Genomic DNA, 8061 nt, shown 5'->3' with positions numbered 1-8061 from the left:
GTGGTGACCTGAGTAAATGCTTTTGGATCCTTCCCTCCTCCCTCTCCTGAATTTCCACAGGGGTAACCCAGCCCCAGCAGAGAAGGGAGCACTGTTCCTGCCACTGGAAACTAGAACTCATGCCTTCTAGACCCTTGCAGCTGAGGGTGTCCATGAGGCCTGTAGAAGTAATTGCTGGGGGAGTGTCCCTAGCTATCTCCCTGCTCTCTGCCCTTATTCACAGTGTCTGAGTGGAAGCCTCCCTGGACCCTATCTGCTGCCTCCCACCTATCATGAGCAGTGCAGTCTGGTGGGCCTTTCATGCCCAAAATCCGCATCTCCAGGGAATCTAGGGAACCTAGCGTTACTGCAGGGTTGCTGCCTTTCAGTCACCTTCCTCCCTAGTGGCCCCTCAGCCAAGCTAAGGACAGTGTCCAAGAAACTCTCACCTACTGACCATACTGATTAACCTAGACCAGGTGTTCTCAACTGGACAAGTCTATAAATTCCTGGAAACTGTATACAAGGTTGTGTATTGGGAGTGAGGGGAAGGTGCATATAAGTTTTCCAGGTGAGAGGCTATAAGCTATAATTATTAACATGTTTTTAATGGGAAGTATAACCCTAAATATATTAAAAACCACTGGCCCAGAAGGTCTATGTTTATATTTGTTCTAAATAGGATGATTTTCATTTTTTAATAGTAAAACTAATATAGTCATTGTAAAAATGTCAAACAATGCAGAAATGTATTGTATTAATTCATTCACTTAATAAGTCTCTATTGAGCACCTATACAAGGCATTGAGAATACAATGGTAGGAAAAACAGACTAGGTCTTTGTATTCATGAAGCTCACAGATTAGTGGGGTATATACATTAATCAAATAATCACATGAGTGTATGGATAATTATAATTCCACATAAATACAAAGAAGGAATGGAACACAGGTATGTGTATGAGTATATAGCTGCAGATCAAGACATACTCTGAGAGGCTAAAAAGGGAACAAAGAAAACTTCCCTAAGGAAGTAAAATTTGAGAGGAAATAAGGAAAAGTATAATTACTAGGCAAAGAGGATAATATAAATGTCTTATAATCATACATCCTGCAGAATGCCATAGCTAACACATATGTGTAATTGGAATAAATCACAGTCCACAAACCCAAGTGTATAAAACATCCAGATTTTATTTTCTATAGCAATACTTATAATTTATATTTTGTCTTCTCATCCCATTGTTGTGCTGAAATGGAATCAATTTAGGGTCTGCTGCATTTTCCGTGGTGTGTCTAAGATCAAAGATGCTTACAAAGCACCTTAGAGTTGTTGGAAAAGGTCCACATGATTCTAGTAATATTGCTCTACATAATTCACCATTCTCATTCCTTCCTCATGACCTCTTCAGATATTGTAGCTCTCTATTTTGCTTGTGTCGACCTTGAATGATCAAGACTTTCTGTGTTGCTTCCCTGCCTTTGCTATGCTGAGATACAGAAAACTTCGTTAGACTCTATATGTCTGGAAGCAATATAAAGCAGCAATGCTTCAGGTATCTCTTAACAGGCATGACATGTCACCTACACAATTTAATCCAACAAAACTGTCCAGCGAACTTCCACTCAACAGCAGACTGAAGTGACTTGGAAAGCTTCCCCCTTCCCACTCGAAACTCACAGATATGATAGAATTCTCACCTTCTCTAAAAACAGTAAATAGTCAAGTTCGTCATCATGAAATGGAAATCTCCAAGAAACAAAGAAGGAGCTAGCAAGGAGCTGGAAATAAAGACAGGTGGCTATCGGCTTTAAGATCTAGAGACCAGGATTTAATCTCACATAGGGACAGAAAACAATGCCTCTAGGCAGTGGAAGATGGGAAGCTGGTACTGAGTTCCAATCTAAATCTAGGCCCCACAGAAACACAACCAGTACATGAAATGATAACTAGAAAACTTTATCCCACAGCAAAGATACATGAGAAGAAAGCTCATCTTTTATGTGAGGTCATGGGTGGATACAGAGCCCCCTGGGAGCAATCAAAATCCAGGCCAGCTCCATTCATAGGCCGAATTCGTAATCTGTACATGTGAGAGAATTCAAGGGACATAGACTAATATAAAAATTAATCTGGAACTGGTGAAACTTTTATAGCCTTAGCAGAGACAAAGGCAAGGAGAAAATTAGGACATTCAAATATAGATCTCAATAAATCACCCAGAATGCAGCACACAAAGATAAAACAGTACAAAATATGAGAAGCTAGAAGACATGGCAGAAAAAGGGAAAGTTTCAAAATATACCTAGAATGAAGTCCATAAAGAGAGTCTATAGAGAATGAGGAAGGGACAATATTTGAAGAGATAGTGGCATGAATTTTTCAACACCTGGTGCTAGACATGAATCCTTGAGCAGCATAAATAGAAGTAAAGCCATAGCTTGATACATCTTAGGGAAGAGCACCAACTATACCTAACACTATATTTTCATGTGTTTAGGCTTTGGGAAATCAAAAAGCCCTTCCATAAACCTTTTCTGAAACAAGGAATGGGAAAATGGAAAAGTAAGAAATATTGTGGGAAACAGAAGAACATAAGTTTATAAAACATACTATTCTGTCATATACGCACATGTGTAAATATTTACAATCTCTAGTGAAATGGTAAATCTTTTAAGAACAAGTAAGAAACTGTCTTCAAGGAAAGGAAGATATAGCACTCTCTTTCCAGGATTCCAGTCAGAGGGTACGTGACAATGTTTAACAGTTTTCTGTATCTGTCATCCCATTCCTTCGTAAATCATTGCACATTTTCTTCCTTCTGACTATTCAGAGGTTTCTCTTGGGGACATATACAAAATGATCCCATTGAGAAATGGTATCAGCTGTTAGTCAAGCCACAATCTCTATCCAGCTTAATTGTCCTGCTTTCTCCTGACACTAAATTCTGAGGATAGTTATTTTAAAGCCACAGCTAAGGTAATCAACATACAATAATGGTAGCTGGAGCAATGTGCTAATGTGAAATATCAGAGACGGATGGGCGTGGTGGCTCACACCTGTAAACCCAGCACTTTGGGAGGCCGAGGTGGGTGGATCACCTGAAGTCAGGAGTTCGAGACCAGCCTGGCCAACATGGTGAAACCCCGTCTCTACTAAAAATACGAAAATTAGCTGGGCGTAGTGGCGGGCCCCTGTAATCCCAGCTACTCGGGAAGCTGAGGCAGGAGAATCGGTTGAACCTAGGAGGCGGAGGTTGCAGTGAGCTGAGATCACGCCATTGCACTCCAGCCTGGGCAACAAGAGAGAAACTTCATCTCAAAAAATAAAAAGAAAGAAAAGAAAAAAGAAACATCAGAGACTTGGAAGGGATGGGGAAGACAAATTGAGAGATAAGTAAATTATGCATTACAGTCTAAAGATACTTTCTTAAAATCTTTAATCCATCACTTAGGTAAGCCTCTCTAGGTATGTCTAAGAAACAGTATATGAAGCAAAATGTTGATATAGTGAAGAAATACGAATCACAAAATTGATTTCAATCAATCCCAGTTTTGCCTATCCCCCAAAAGACCTTCCTTGGAGTTTTCCATTCTCCAAATTTCTCCAGTCTCTTGTAGTATTTCCGTAGGTGACAATTCATATCTATTGTCTGTGCATTTCAAAATTTATATTATTTCTGACTGAAATAGAACTATAGAAAGAGTCAAATATCATATTTAGCAAAAAGCAATAACAACACTGGAAGAAATAAAATTAAAACAGGAAAAATAATTTCTGGAATTGAGAAACATGATTTTCAAATTTAAAAACTCACACTAAATGAAAGAGATGATGTCACTGTTGAAAATTGAATAAGCAGCCAAGGTGATCAGGTGAAAATTTAAACAATAAATGAAAATGATGAAGGAAAAGATAAATCTTGGAGGACGGATCCAAAAGGCCCAATACATTAATAAATTTCTAGGATGAGGAAGAGAAACAGATGGAAAAGTGATAGGTAAAGAAATTATGAAGAAAAATTTCTCTAATCTAAAGAAAATCTTGAGGTTGAACAATAAAAAGATACCCCAAGTTCCAGACACCATTAGTTTTTAAAAGTTCAAGTGCCTAGAAGTATCATTATAAAATTCATAAATTCCAATCATAGAGAATATTATAAAAAAGAAGTTACATAAAAAGGGAAAATATCCGACAGGTAAATTATTTTTACTTGCCATCCAGGAGGTAAGGAAACAAGGAAATAACATCCACACACTACTAAAAGGAAAGAGTAGTAACCCCAAAACTGTGTGCCCAACCTAGATAATCATTACAAGGCAAGGTGAAGTAAGATATATTCAAGCATGCAAAGATTCGGAGAGAATACAATCCATGTCTAAATTATCACAGGTAGCATTTATTGAGCACTTAGTACTTGTCAGGTGCTGCTCTAAGCACTTTACATTTCTTTACATATCAGCTCAGCAACCTTATGAGATAATCCAATTCTTAACTTCATTTTCACATAAAGAAATTTAGATAGACAGTGGTTTAAAACTCCCCCAAGAAAATACAGCTTTTAAATAAATAGCTTCTAACTCAGCCACTGTCATTCTGAGATCACAAATTTAACCACTATGTATTGAATGCTACTTGGACTTTGTATAAATGTTTCTAAAGGTTTCCTATTTTTGGAGCCAGGGAGCAGTGGGAAAATAAGGTGCCTCAGTGGGTGGTATAATTATCTCATTTGGATTCAACAGTAGAGAAACGTTGTTTGATTTTGAGTGCTAGCATTCATGGAATGAAGTGTGTAGAAAAGCATAGTAAATTTTCCAAATTCACAATATAATGAATGTGTAAGAATAGAAGTTTGAATAAACTAAAAAAAAAAAATTAGAGAAAGGAAATGGGGGCTCGACAAAATAAAATTAATAGTAAAAATAGTAGGAACATAAAACAAAATGAAGAGAATAAAATCAAGGGTATTAACTGTTGCACTAAAGGTAAAAGGGCACAGACCATGATAGTGAATTAAAAATCCAACTATATGTTCTTTACAAGAAACACACCTACAACATAGCAACAAAGAAACGTTGAAACAAATCAGTTGGTGAGGAGATATCAGGCATAAGCAAGCAAAAAGAAAATATGGTTGAAAATATTAATATAAGCCAAAGGAAGCTCTAAAAAACAATTTAAATCATTATTTGTATGAATAAAAATGGCACAACTAAAGAAATTATAAGTAATACTCTTGTATGTACCAAACAGCATTGCAACTAAACAGATAAAGCAAAAACTGTTAGAATTACAAGGAGAAATTTAATACACCTCTATCAGAATTTGACCAACCCATTAGATGAAAAGATAATCAAAGACATAGAGGATCTAAATAATCAACCAATGATATTAACTCAATAGAAAGAAATTTGCATGATATAAGGAGAGAATGTATATCTTTTTTCTTACATGTATAAAACTTTTAAGAAATCGATCATGTCCTCAAAAACATAAAAATACATTAATAAATTCTAAAAAGGAGAGAATATATAGGCATATCCTCAACAAAATAAAATTAGAAATAAATAATAAAAATGACCATAGTAATTGCCTGATAATATAGCAATATTCCCCAAAATAACCCCTACGTCAAAAAGAAAATTAAAAATAAAATTGCAAGTTATATGGAAAGCAAAGAAAAAGAGAACACATCATATCAAACTCTACTGTGGCATGGCTAAAGATATACCCAGAGAAAAACCCATAGTCAAAATTACCATTATTATTCAATAAAACCATAAATAAAAGAAATACACACTCTTCTTGAAGAAATTAGAAAGCACAACAGAAATAATCCAAAGACAGTAGAAGAAATTAGTAAAATTAAAGTTTAAAATAATGACCAAAAAAGCCAATTGTAAAAGTGATAAATAGTGCTCGCTTCGGCAGCACATATACTAAAATTGTAACGATACAGAGATTAGCATGGCCCCTGCGCAAGGATGACACGCAAATTCGTGAAGCATTCCATATATTTTTGAACAATGAGAACACATGGACACAGGGAAGGGAACATCACACCGGGTCCTGTTAGGGGGTGGGTGGCTAGGGGAGGGATATCATCAGGAGACATACCTAATGTAGGTGACAGGTTGACGGGTGTAGCAAACCACCATGGCACGTGTATACCTATGAAACAAAACTGCAGATTCTGCACATGTAACCCAGAACTTAAAGTGTAATTTAAAAAGTGATAAGAAGTTGTTTTTTTTTAATCACCAATAAAATACGTAAACATCATGAGTATGACTAAGAAAGCACAGGGAAAGCAAAAGCATACAAATTATGATTAAGGGTTGAAACACACAAATAGATGTGATTATTATAAACCACATGAGGAATTTATTATTATATTATAATTATTATTACTATTATTTTACACACAAACATATGACATCAAAATTGAAAATCTAAAGATAACATATAATTTCCTAATAGAATAGAAGCTACCAACATTAACTCAAGAAATAGAAAATTTGACTAGAACAATTACTACAGATGAGATCGGAAATGTGTTTGTAGATTTACCATTGTAAAACAAACCGAAAGGCAATAGTTTTGCAGTTGGGTTCTAACTAAACTTTAAGGAAAAGATAATACCAATGTTATCTAAACTCTACCAGAAAACAGGAAAAAATGAAAAGTTCACTAATGATTTTATAAAGCTAGCAAAGCTGAGACCAAAATCTGTTAAAGATAGTACATAAAAAGATAACTATAAGCAGTTATCAATGATAAATATAAAAAAAATTAACAAACTCTAACATATGTAGACAAACAGATCTCAGAAGTATAGCAAGAAAAAAACTATACTATTACCTGATAAGGATAGATCCACAAAGGCAAAAATAAATAGTCAAACACCAAATTCTTTTTTGGTTTTTGTTTTGTTTTGTTTTGGTTTGGTTTGGTTTTGTTTTTGAGACAGGTCTCACTCTGTTGCCCAAGCTAGAGTTCAATGGCATAATCACGGCTCACTGTAGCCTCGACCTCTCAGGCTCAGGTGATCCTCCCACCTCGGCTTCCCAGATAGCTGGGACTACAGACTGAATTCTGTTTTCTAAAAAAGTTTTTTCTACGTGTGTTTTGAGACAGATAGTGTCTTTTTTTCCCTAGGAATTCTATCAATATAATTAATTACATAAAAAATTTGGGGAGGCCGAGGTGGGTGGATCACCTGAGGTCGGGAGTTCAAGGCCAGCCTGACCAACGTGGAGAAACCCCATCTCCACTAAATATACAAAATTAGCCAGGCGTAGTGGCACATGCCTGTAATCCCAGCTACTTGGGAGGCTGAGGCAGGAGAATTGCTTGAACCCGGGAGGTGGAGGTTGCTGTGAGCTGGAATCGCACCATTGTACTCCAGCCAGGGTGACAAAAGCGAAGCTCTGTCTCAAAAAAAAAAAAAAAAAAAAAAATTAAAGGAGAAAAAGTGCATGATTCTGTTAATAGATGTTGAAAAGCCACTAGGGAAAAAATCAGCAGCTAATCCTAACAGACACTAATAGAAATAGAAGGGAATGACTTAAATATTAAAAGCACTTTTTACCAACAGTCAACAGCAATCCTCATTCAAACCATGAAATGCCAAAGTAATTCCCACTAAAACCAGAAATGAGTCACTGTTACTCACAATTTCCATTTTTATTCAAGTGTTTTTTGAGATTATAACTATTGCAATAAGATAAGAAATAATTAGTGTAAAATTGGGAAAAGATAAAATTAATTTATATTTACAAATGATCATGGTTGTATTCTTCTAAAAAACAAGGGACTATTTAAAAATTAGAAAGTCAATCAGCAAATTAGAAAAGGTGGTGGGACATAAGATAAATATTTTTTAAATCAACAGCTTTTCTCTATTCTAGCAAGTTTTTAGAGAGTATTACACTATAGAGCCCATGTGTCAACATTATTCTTTTATTTCTTTTGATTAAAAGAACATGTATCACTCGTAAATGGCTATCATCTATCGAACTCATCGAACTAGTGCATAGAATGATTGCATCAATTGCTAGTTTAACCAACTGTATCAGT

At 35.6% G+C, this 8061-nt stretch overlaps 1 non-coding gene across 1 annotated transcript; it reads left to right on the top strand.

Annotated features, from left to right (window-relative positions):
* The first annotated feature begins 5897 nt into the window (after positions 1-5897).
* On the top strand, positions 5898-6001 carry LOC129025481 (U6 spliceosomal RNA). The gene has a single exon (XR_008497237.1). It is a non-coding gene; the product is annotated as a U6 spliceosomal RNA (small nuclear RNA).
* The last annotated feature ends 2060 nt before the right edge of the window (positions 6002-8061 follow it).

The sequence above is a fragment of the Pongo pygmaeus genome, chromosome X (genome assembly GCF_028885625.2).
Source record: "Pongo pygmaeus isolate AG05252 chromosome X, NHGRI_mPonPyg2-v2.0_pri, whole genome shotgun sequence".
Classification (NCBI taxonomy): Eukaryota; Metazoa; Chordata; class Mammalia; order Primates; family Hominidae; genus Pongo; species Pongo pygmaeus.
The sequence above is the reverse complement of the archived record's forward strand: the minus strand, read 5'-3'. Positions and strand labels throughout refer to the sequence as shown.